Raw genomic sequence first — 12,924 nt, 5'->3', positions numbered from 1 at the left:
TTTAATGAAAAAAAATTATTTTAATAATTTTATACTTATTTTATTTTCTTATTTATAATTTATTTAAATAGCTATTTTTTATTTTTATTTTAATATATATATATTTTTAATTTATTTCGTATGTTTAACTATTTTTTAAATAAGAAAATTATTATTTATTTATTTATTTATTATTTTTGATCGGTAATGTCTTTTTTATACTAGAGTTTCTAACCAGTGAGGGCCACATTTGGGGGACCCCCTCCCCGTGGTTACAAATGTGAGGTATTAACACCTCCAATTATTAGCCGCATTGTTCCTTGAAATTCCTTTATCCTTCCATCTCTCCTTATTGCTCCACTTTAGACTCCTTATCACTCCAATCCATCTCCTTATCGCTCCGCTTCACCTCCTTATCACTCCTTATCGCTCCATATCATTGACCCCCTTATCGCTCCACTGCCCTATGACAGGGCTCCAGTGAGTCCATCACATGTTCTAATGGGGAAACATAGACACCTAGCAAGGCATCGGGGTTCAACACGTGGTGAGGAAGACCAACGCAAACCATCAGAGGAGATCACCGACCAACATCATCAACAACCGCAATAGACAAGCATGAACACGCTTCCACTAGATGGTCAACGAGTACACCAGCACAGACAACACACCAACATCCACATGACCAACTGGCCATGAGAAGAACCTACACAACATGCCAAACTGGGATGGGAATCGAACATAGAACCACCCTATCAACAGGGCTCGTGACCACCGTCATGCTGCGGAGTGAACGGCCAAATAAGAAAATTATTCATTTAAACTACTAAATTGATTAAAAAATACAAAGTTGTTTTATTTTACTTTGGAATTAGTTTATCAAAACAATAAAATATTTCAATTTAAATAACTTTTTTTTAATGGGTAAATACTTTTGACCATGAGCCATGAATCAATGAATTCACAAACGGGGTCCTTATCTCTGACATAAATATTCAAAACTCTAACAAAGTTTGAACCTTGATGACAAGAACAACAACACCACAACTCAACCACCACAATGTGCTAATATTGACAAAGACCCAATTTGAGTATACAATCATTTTACTTATGAGAATTCAATTTTCTTTCCTACTTCTTTTCACCTCACTTCGTATTGTTTTATCTCTCTGTTTGTAAAAGAAATTATTTATTTATTTATCTTCTTTTTTTTACTCTAATAGTTAAATGTACTATAATTATTTTTAAAATTTGTGATTAGGAAGAAAGCGAATTTATATTTGTTACTCAATATTATGTTTATTATTAAATATTAATAGTACTTTTATTAATATAAAACCTTTATTAAATATCAAGGCAACATTTCATCCCACCATATCCTTCAAGCATTCTCAAGATCTACACATCATGGAGCAAGAAAATTACATCAATATTCATGCAAGCATGTGTATATGATTAGGTCATTCATTTATAGTCATGTTTTGCCATGTTATTGCATCAATACTTGTGATCACATTCTAAGGGCATTGCATCATCAATCTACTATCTCTTACAATAGATTTGATGTATATTATTCAACATTTTACTTCAGTATTTTAATTTATTTCAATAGTTAATTCCAAACCCAGGGTTTGACCCAGGCAAACCCCTATCCCTAACCCAGGGTTATGATCATCTTCCTCATATTAGCCCTACAGTTAAAACTGTTGGCATATGTGCAGAATATGTTGACATGATGATATTGTGTTGTCATTGATGTCAATATGCTGAAAGAGAACCGGTAATATGATGAAGAGTGAACTGGTAACATGATGAAGAGTGAATAGGATTATTGAAGTTAAGCAACTGACAAAGTGAACCGGTATGATGTTGTGAACCGGAACTGGCATGTCGGAATGAGAACTGGTATATGGAATGTTTTGTATCAAGGGTTCATATGGCATGACTACTGGTTGGTAGTCTCAGCTTCAGGGTTTCCGGTTGAAGTGTTTCGAGCCTGTGTGTCTCAACCGATGGAATTGTGTGATGAGTTAGCATTGTAACAGAGATCAAATCGTGTTGCCACGTCAACCTCATGCACATGAAAGATCTTGCATGAAGGAGATTGATCCTATCTACCTTGGGAATGTGCGAAGTCTCTGCAAATGGTGGAGAATGCGTGATGTGTTATCACCTCCAAGAAGCGGTGAAGAACAAACGATGGAGAATGTCTTGAGATCTATTCAAGACCGTTGTATTCAAATGCAAAGTGTTCAATGGTCAGGATTGAATTGACTAAATTTCTCAACCTAAGTGTTTAGCATTTAGGGTTTATGCTATCAACCTATCTGTTTCCTATAAGGTCGATGTGGTGTTTCATGCTGAGGTTGTTGGCAAATGTTGTGTGTGTATCTATGTGCAGAGATACGTGATTCTTGCTAGACCAGTTGAGAGGATTGATACCTGCATAGTTTGTGTGCAGAAGGAAGGAACTAAAGTGGATCTGCATTGGCATTGAGTGCTATTACCAGATCATTATGATACCTGTTGATCTCTAACCACTTCAACAGTTGGAAAATCCCTTAATAGGGTAGCTTTAACTAGCTTGCTATAAATTCTTTAACAGGGTGACTCAAAGCCATTGAGTTCATAAAATCCTCTAACAAGGTAACCTCTAGTAGGGTTTAACCCTTAACTGAGTATTCTAGCCATCCCTTAACCGGGTGATCCCTAACAGGATCGGTTCCTAACAGAACCTGATGTAACAGTCTTTAATAGGACTAGGCTTCTAACAGAGCAGACTTCTAAAGAGTTCAAAACAACTTGTGGGTATTCATCCCCACCGAGGTTTTTCCCAGTTGGGTTTCCACGTGAAAAATATGTGTGTCATATGTGATGTTTTTTTTATGTGATGCTTTGTTGTTTTCTGTCAAGCGTTGAATCATGTTGATCTAGCAAGTTATTATATTTCTGATGATAGATTATCTGTTTATGCATAAGGACAAAGTGGAAATGAGGGAGTAGGTTGTATGGAAAGCTAAGAAGATTGACCGGTTCATGTCTTTCACAGTTGCACTGTGTTTAACTGGTAGTAATTTGGTTTGGACTGGTGTTAGGGATTGTCAATAGTTTACAGTTTGCAATCAAACCAGTTCAAGAATTTTTTTTGTGCCTATACTGATTCACCCCCCCCTCAGTACCGGTTTGGTACTCACTATTCATCATTGAGTTATCAATTGGTATCAAAGTGTCCTCCAGGTCCTTTGTGTTGTAAGCTTAACCACTTGAGGGAAAGATCCTATTGTAATGATGAAGAGGGAAGGTTCAAAGTTCAATAGAGACAATTTTAAAATATGGAAAGATAGAATGAAGATATACATCAGAAGCATGGGTGCTCAACACTGGAACTATGTTGAAAATGCCTATGCTATTTCTATCGGTACTCTCACCGATGATCAAAAGAGAGAGATTCAGGTGAATGGACAAGTCATGGAAGCCCTAATCAACAGCTTATCTGACATTGAGTTTATCAATGTCCAGGATAAAGAAAATCCCAAAGAAGTATGGGATACTCTTGAGAATATCTATGGCGGTGATGAACATGTAAAACAAGCTAAGGAAGAAATCCTTAGAGGGAATTTTGAAGACATGCAGATGGTTGAAGGTGAGACCATTAAACAATATGGAATAAGAATCAAGACTATTGTTGGAGACATCAAGAGTGTAGGAGGGAAAATGGAAGATTCTACTATTATTAGTAAAGTCCTGAGGTCCTTATTACCAGTCTATGCAATAAGGGTTGCTGCTATTCAGGAGTTGAGATCAATAGACAAGACTAAGGTATCCCTAGACTCCATCATTGCAAAATTAACAGCCTATGAGCTAAATAGTTTTGATGGCAGTGTTCAGTCGATTGAATCAGCTTTTAAAGCATCTGCTACAACATCCAGAAAAGGAAAAGAAGCAAGCACCAGCGGTGAACCAATACAGAGCAGAGAAATGGATGATGAGGAGATTCTGATGGAATTTGAAGCTCTTCTTGCCAAGAGACTTCCTAAGGGAATCGACAAATACAGAGGTAAGCTTCCTTTGAAATGCTTCTCTTGTAACCAGATAGGACACATCGCTATAAATTGTCCTAATGGTGATAGCAAGGACAAATCGGAAAGGTTCAAGAAATTCAAAGGAGGAAACCGGAGAAACTATTTTGTAGCAGTTGATGAAGGTGTCACAGATGAGGAATTAGAAGATGAAGAAAATGAAGATATTGTGTTTGTTGCAGTCAAGGAGGATGTGTCAGACAAGAAGGCTCTTGTCTCCTGCTTTGATAATTCTAATGAGTGGATTATTGATAGTGGTTGCTCTCATCATATGACTGGTGACGGGAGAAAGTTTATATCTCTAGAAGAGTATGATGGTGGTGTGGTTCATTTTGGTAATGATGCACCATGTATGGTCAAAGGAAGAGGGTCCATCTCTCTAAATGGAAAGAGCAGTGCTGACAATGTGTATTGGGTGGAAGGTCTTAGACACAATCTATTGAGTGTTGCCCAATTGAATGACAATGGACTCACTCTGGAATTCAAAAATAGATTCTGCAAAATCAAAGGAAAGAATGGTGAACTGATGGCCACCGGTATACAGACCAAAGGTAACTTATTTCAGCTGAATGCAAATATAAGTACATGTCTTATGGCTAAGTTTGATGATAGCTGGATATTGCATAGGAGACTCTGCCATGTAAACTTTGATAACATAGTAAAGGCCACTAAGATCAAGGCAGTTAGAGGACTGCCGATGTTGAGCAAACCAGAAAATCCTTTGTGCAGAGAATGTCAACTGGGGAAAATGTCTTCCTCAACCTTCAAAGGTAAATCTTTCACTGTTGACAACTTACTTGATCTTGTGCATACTGATTTGTGTGGTCCTATGAAAACTAGGAGTGTGCAGGGAGATAGGTATTTTATGATTCTTATAGATGATTGCTCAAGAATGATGTGGGTCACATTCTTGAGGGACAAGTTTGAAGCCTTTGGAAATTTCAAAGCTTTCAGAGCACTGGTAGAAAAGGAAAGTGGTAGAAGAATCAAATGCCTTAGAACTGATCAAGGAGGGGAATTCACTTCTGGTGAATTCAACAAATATTGTGAAGAAAATGGCATCAAGAGGCAACTGTCTGCCCCTCGGACTCCACAACAGAATGGCCTAGCAGAGAGAAACAACCAGACTGTGGTTGAAGCGTCTAGAACTATGTTGATCCAAGGAAAGGTCGCTCACACCTTTTGGAGAGAAGTGGCGAGCACTGCAGTCTACACAATAAACCAGGTACTCATCAAGAAAGGAAAGGATAAGACTCCTTATGAGTACTGGACTGGTAAGACACCTGTGGTAAGCTACTTTAGAGTATTTGGTAGCAAATTCTATATCAAGAAGAGTGAACATCAGAGCAAGTTCGATGCAAAATGTGATGAAGGAATATTCCTAAGATATTCTACAAAAAGTAAAGCTCTCAAATGTTTCAATAATAGGAATCAGAGAATTGTTGAAAGCATCAATGTTAGGGTTGATGAAAACTCTGAGAAACCAGAGGGAATCGATAGTAAGAAAGGAGGAGATGAACCGGTAGTAACTTTCTGGAAACCGGTTCCAAATCAGCCCAGTACTAGTAATTGTGCTCCTACACCAGTAGATGCTGATGCTGATGAAGATGAGGATGATGAAGAAAAGCAAGAGGAAGTTGTTAAGAACATACCTAGGTATGTCAAACTCAATCACAATCCAAAGTAGATCATAGGAGACAAAGATGCATGAATTCTTACAAGAAGAAAGGTCAGAGAAAGCTCATGTATGATCTCTGAATTTGAGCCTAAATCATTCAAAGAGGCACATAAAGATGAAGACTGGATCAAGGCAATGGAGGAGGAACTTGACCAGATAGAAAAGAATGGTACATGGTCTTTGGTACCCAGACCGGAGCACAAAAATGTCATTGGAACCAAATGGGTTTTTAGAAATAAGCTAAATGAGGATGGCATAGTGGTAAGGAATAAAGCCAGACTAGTATGTAAAGGATATGCCCAAGAAGAAGGAGAATAGTATGGTGAAACCTTTGCTCCAGTAGCAATATTGGAAGGAGTTCATATGCTTCTTGTATATGCAACTTTTAAAGGAATCAAGGTATACCAAATGGATGTAAAATCTACATTTTAAAATGGAATACTTGAAGAGGAGGTGTATATAGAGCAACCAAATGGGTTTGCCCTATCAGAAGACAGTGACATGGTGTGTAGGCTACATAAAGCCTTATATGGACTGAAGCAGGCACCAAGAGCATGGTATGAATGCTTGCATTCCCATCTTGTGAAGATTGGATTTGAAAGAACAAGTGAAGATAGCAATATCAACTTGAAATCAGAAGGAGATCAGATTCTGATCTGCGAAGTATTTGTTGATGACATAATTTTTGGTGGAGATGACAAGATGAGTCATGACTTTGTAGATGAGATGAAAAAGGAGTTTGAAATGTCACTCATAGGGGAAATTAAGTTCTTCATTGGACTGCAGATTCAGCAAATGAAAAATGGAATCTTTATTACTCAGTCCAAGTATGTCAAAGAGGTGTTGAAGACCTTTGGCATGGAAGACAGTAAACTGGTTGGTACACCAATGGTGACTAGTTGTAAACTATCAAAAGAGGATGACTCAGCATTGGTAAATGAGAAGGAATACCGATCAATGATGTTAGGACCAATATGGAAAGCTAATGTACTGAGAGGGGAGGGGTGAATGAGTACTTCAAAACTTTTCTTCAACAATAACTTTACTGTTATGCATAAACTAAATAGTGCAGTAACATAATATAAAGCTAAAACAAATAGATAACAATCATACATGATTCACTCCATAACACATATATTTTGGTTATGCAGAAACTCTTGGTTAGAGAGAAAAACTGTGGTGGGGATAGCACCCACAACTTCACTACTGCAATAATAAAGGTTGCTCGGTTAGAGCTACATGTTTAGCTATTTCTGATAGCTTACCCTATTAGGAGTATCAAGATCTGTTAGATCTACCTTGCTAAAGGATTTTACAACACTTAATCTAAATGCTGCACTTGGTTAGAGGCTTTACAATTTATAGACTTGATTAGAGTCTTTTACCCTATTAAAGGTTTCTCTTACAACTTCAAAATATTATAATAAAATTATTACAAATATCTGCAACTTTACATCTGGAATGTTATAGCAGATTATATGTGCTTAGAATAAGATTACCTTGCTTATAGCATACCTCGGTAACCCATATAGTAACTCGGTAAACCCTTCTGTTTACTCTGTTCTTTGACTGTTCTGTAAAATCCTTCTCAGTGACCTCTATGTCTTTGTAACAGTCATAACACTTAGTGCTTTCACGTGTCTTGCTTCTATATCTTCCTACATGTATTTATGCTTTCAGTCATATATTTCTATATCTTCCTTTTTGTCATGCTACATGTATTTATGATCTTAATCCATGTTGTATAAATAGATCTCTTATGTCGGTGATCCATTCATTGCTTCAATCTTACAAACATGTTTTATCGAATGAATAACCATGCAAAATATTTCATTGGTGAGATGACCTCAAAATCATACACAATCTTTAAGTGCAATTTCCAATGTGATAACGGTTCTATGTTCCTTGATCTTGTAACACGTTTCCATATGTATGTCCAAGTTCAATGAATCTGGTAAGACATTTCACTCGGTGTATATCAACTCGGTGTGACATTATTGCTGCTCGGTAGACATGGAATGATGCTCGGTAGATAGCTCGGTGCATACTGGGCTCTGTGACTACTTTCTTCTATAACCGAATGGACTGTGCATACCGATTGAATATTTCAGTAGAGATAACCGACTAGAGTATATAGAATAACTTTGAACATAAAACTAATGGCAACTTGATAAGTAGTAACAATCTCCCCTTTTGACATTAGTTGAGATGTTTGACAAAAACTACTTTCAAAGTTATAACTCAATAATCTATATACTTGCAAAATTTGACTATACTGATAGTATATACAATAGTCAATGAAATAATATATCCAAATATACTCCCCTTATCAATATATTGTACAAAACTCTGATTTTGCATGCTCGGTGATCAATGTTCTATGTGTTGCACTTGTTCTTTGCTTACTGTTCTGTTCACTGCTCGGTTCATTACTCTTGGATACTCTGCTTACTCTGCTCGGTATACTTCCCCTGTATACTACACTCCTTTTGTTTGTGTAAGGAAGTTAAGTAGCGGAAACAACTTCCTACACTAACCTTGAGAGGAGGGTAATGCAAAACTTTTTCAGATCGTTACAACAGTTACAAAAAATAGAAATAGATATAATAGCATTCATACCACAACACAGTGATTTACGTGGGGAAAACCCTTTCGGGAGAAAAACCCCACACTCCAAAAGCAGCTCAATATTTTATTCAGCAATCAAAAATAGATTACAACATACTTGCAGAGAAAGCTCTTCATAGGAGTACCACTAATCAAAGATTCAGAGGCAACTCAATAGCCATAAGACTCTTACACACAACCTCTATCTCACACACCTCATAAATAGGAGATACAATACAAGAAACCGTCAAACGGTATTACAAAACCATGGGCTAAAACCACCCAATAAGGTGTAGCCGACCTTATCTCCCTTCTAGATGCCCTATGACATGTTAAAGCACACATCAACATGTGTCGCTCCCTTTTACAGCTCATTTATGTATCCGATACAAATTATTTTTCCTATTTCAGGAGTACAAACTTCCGGAGGCCATAACTTGAGAATCGGGTGTCCGATTGACGAACCGTTTGAAGCGCCGGAAAGCTCGCGAAGTGCTCTATCACCTCGTAACCTGCCGCACCAGTTACGGCCACTTTTTAGGGCGTTTCGGAGCCTCTAAAGCCTCCAAAATTAAGTTTAAACATTTTATCGCACCCCTCCAAGACGAAAACTTTAATATCTTCAAAACTAGCTGTGACCTTGCGACGCAACTTTATCGGAATGCTTATTTAGCCAACCAGAAGCTTCAGGGAGAGTTTCGCACCATTTCGTGCTCAAATGAAAACTTACTATAAATAGTAACCTCGCATAAATGCAAGGTTGAGACACCATTTTTCCCAACAGATCTCCCACTTGTCGAACACCTTGCAGGAGCGGAAGGGAATGTCAACACAATGAATCAATTGCTAGGGGCCATAAGGCCCATAGACTCTGAACACCATCTGAACTTCTCTGTGCTCACAACCTTAGTTAAAGCATCTGCAACATTCATCAAAGTTTCCACCTTAACTAGCTTCACTCTACCATCTTCGACCATATCTCTAACAAAATGATACTGAACATCAATATGTTTGGTCCGGGCATGAAATGTCGGGTTCTTAGCTAGGTAATTGCACTCTGACTATCACAGTAAACTGTCACTGTACCTTGTTTTATTCCAATATCCGAACACAGTCTCTTAAGCCAAATGGCCTCTTTACAAGCATGAGTAGCTGCCATATACTCTGCTTCAGTAGTGGATAAAGCAACCACAGCCTGTCGCTTACTCATCCAACTAATTGCACCACCAAACAAAGTAAACACATAAGCACTAGTGGATCTTCTGCTATCAATATCACCTGCCCAATCTGAATCCACATAACCATGGATATCAAGGGAAGTCATGTCTCCAATTGAATTACCATGATAACACAAAGAATACTCTGAAGTACCCTTCAAATATCTGAAAACTCTTTTGACTACATCCCAATGAACTCTACCAGGATTAGACATATATCTAGAAAGTACTCCCACTGCTTGGGCAATGTCTGGTCTAGTACAGACCATAGCATACATCAAGCTTCCAACCGCACTCTGGTAAGGCACTCTTCTCATGTCTTCCATCTCCAATGGGGATGTAGGACAATCTGAAACAGATAGTTTCGTTCCAACTGTAAAAGGAACACTCAATGGTCTACAATTCTGCATGTTGAACCTCTGTAACACTGAATTCACATACTTACTCTGGCCTAGCCATAGCTTTCTGTTCACCCTATCTCATCTAATTTCCATCCCAAGAATGTGCTTTGCTGCACCAAGATCTTTCATTTCAAATTTAGCAGCGAGCTGAGACTTCAGTTCTGAAATCATACCTTTCCCTTTACCAATGAATAACATATCATCAACATACAATGCAATGAATAAGAAATGATCACCATCAGATTTATAATAAACACAGTGATCTGATTTAGAACGTTCAAATCCCAAACTCAACACATATGTATCAAATTTCTGGTACCACATCCTAGGACTTTGTTTGAGGCCATACAAAGATTTCTTCAATTTACAGACCAAATTACTTTTGCCTTTCACCACATAGTGCTCCGGCTGTGTCATATAAATATCTTCCTCCAAATCACCATGAAGGAAAGCAGTTTTCACATCCATTTGCTCAACCTCTAAATCATAAGCAGTAGCAATAGAAAGCAAAAATCTAATGGACGTCATTTTTGCAATAGGAGAAAATATCTCACTGTAATCAACACCCTCAACCTGAGAGTAGCCTTTTGCAACCAACCTTGCTTTATACTTCTCAATGCTTCCATCTGAACCAATCTTTTTCTTGAACACCCATTTACAACCAACAGGTTTTCGTCCTTTAGGCAATGGTACAAGATCCCATGTATCATTCTTTTTCAAAGCTGCCATTTCTTCCTCCATAGCAATCTTCCAGGATTCTGCATCATTCATACCTAATGCCTCTTCTATAGATTTCTGTTCATCCACACTAGTATTCAGAGCAAAAATACATCTCCAATCATTAGGTGAATACCTTTCAGGTGGTTGTCTATGTCTTGTAGACCTTCGAACAAGCTGAGTTGGAGGTTCTTCCTCCTCTTCTGAAGATTCAGAGCTAGACGAGCTCTCCTCAACTTCTTGCCTATCTAGGGGTCTCGATTCAACTCTTTCAGGTGTAGAAGGAAGTTGAATCACATCTTCTTTTTTAGTCTATTCTGGCTGCAATGTAACAGAAGGAGACTTAATTTCTCTAAAAATAACACTTCTACTGTGAATTACCTTTTGTGCAACAGGGTCCCAAAGCTTGTATCCTTTCACACCATAACTGTACCCGATGAAGATAGATTTCACAGCCTTGTTCTCCAACTTTGTTCGCTTCTCCTTTGGCACATGTGCATATGCCTCGCAACCAAAAACTCTAAGATGTCTAAATGAAGGCTTGTGACCTGACCATGCTTCCATAGGCGTTTTATCAACAAGAGCTGATGTAGGAGACCTGTTAATCAGGTAGCAAGCAGTGGCAACAACTTCAACCCAAAACTTTTGTTCGAGACCAGCACCACTCAACATACTCCTAGCCTTCTCCATCAGTGTCCTGTTCATTCTTTCTGCAACTCCATTCTGCTATGGAGAATACGGAGTTGTCTTCTGCCTATTAATTCCATAGTCTTTACAAAATCTATCAAAATCATTAGAGCAAAACTCACCGCCATTATCAGTTCTCAAACATTTTATTTTCTTTCCAGTCTGCAACTCAACCATTGCTTTAAATTCTTTAAAACGACTAAAAACTTCAGATTTACTCTTTAGAAAATAAACCCATGTCCTTCTACTAAAATCATCAATAAATGAAACATAATATGTGGATTTTCCAATTGAAGATACATCTACTGGACCAAACACATCAGAATGGATAAGATCCAAAACACCACAAGTTTTATGAGAACTCGAGTAAAACTGAACGCGGTTTTGTTTTCCATAAATGCAATGCTCACAGAAATCAAAGTCAAGATTACAGTCATTCAAACCTTCAACAAGGTTTTTATTTTTCAAAGTCATTAGACCCTTTTCTCCAATGTGGCCAAGTCTCTGGTGCCATAACATAGTCTTCTCTGCAGGTAACTTTGCTTCAGACGAAAGAGCACCCTTAGGTACCCAAAAACCATTTCCATCTGCTGAAGGTGAAACCATCAAATCTTCCAGTGAAGTATCCGCAGATTTGCTTTTTATAGAAGTGCTATTACATTCAACAGTGTATGCTTCAAGCTTATACAAAGTGCCAAACCTGACACCTCTAGCAACTACCATAGCACCCTTAATCATCTTACATCCTGCTTCAGAAAAGACTACCTGCACACCCGCATCTATCAGTTTGCTCACAGATAACAGGTTTCGTTTTAATCCAAGGATATGCAGCACACCATTAATCCTTTTTATTCTACCATCAGAAAACCTGATTCTAACTTTACCTCGACCAACAATGTCTAGATGTGAATCATCACCCAAGTACACCTTACCTCCATTAAATCCTTCATATTCAGAAAACCAATCTCTATTGGAAGTCATATGAAAAGATGCACTTGAGTCAATTAGCCAGACATCATTACCTGCATGAGTCACCAAAGCCGCAATAAATGCATCGCCATCTTCCTTGTAGGACTCAGAATCAGAATCAAACTTTTTCTTTTTCTTCTTCTTCTTTTCTTCTTTGCAGTCCTTACGGATGTGACCCGGTTTACCGTAGTTCCAGCAAATGACTTTAGACTTTCCAGGAGATTTCGATCTCCCTTTGGATTTGGACTTGTCGCGCTTCTCATTCTTCTTGCCTTTCTCCTTAGGTCTTCCATGAATGGTTAGGGCTTCCTTTGAACTGATGGATACCTTCCTTCGCATCTCTTCACCGAGTAGGGTACCCACCACGTCTTCAGATTTCAAAACAACAGAGGTACTACTGATAGCCATAACAAGAGAATCCCACGAATCAGGCAAAGAACAAAGCAAGATCTGACATTTCTCCTCCTCGTCCATCTTAACACCGACGGATACTAATTGAGCCACCAACATATTGAATGCTTCCAGGTGGTCTGCAATTCGTCCACCCTCTTCCATCTTCAAGGAATACAATTTCTTTCTTAAGAAAATTT

This window comes from Cryptomeria japonica, chromosome 2, assembly GCF_030272615.1.
Source record: "Cryptomeria japonica chromosome 2, Sugi_1.0, whole genome shotgun sequence".
NCBI lineage: Eukaryota > Viridiplantae > Streptophyta > Pinopsida > Cupressales > Cupressaceae > Cryptomeria > Cryptomeria japonica.
This window is presented reverse-complemented; position numbering follows the sequence as displayed.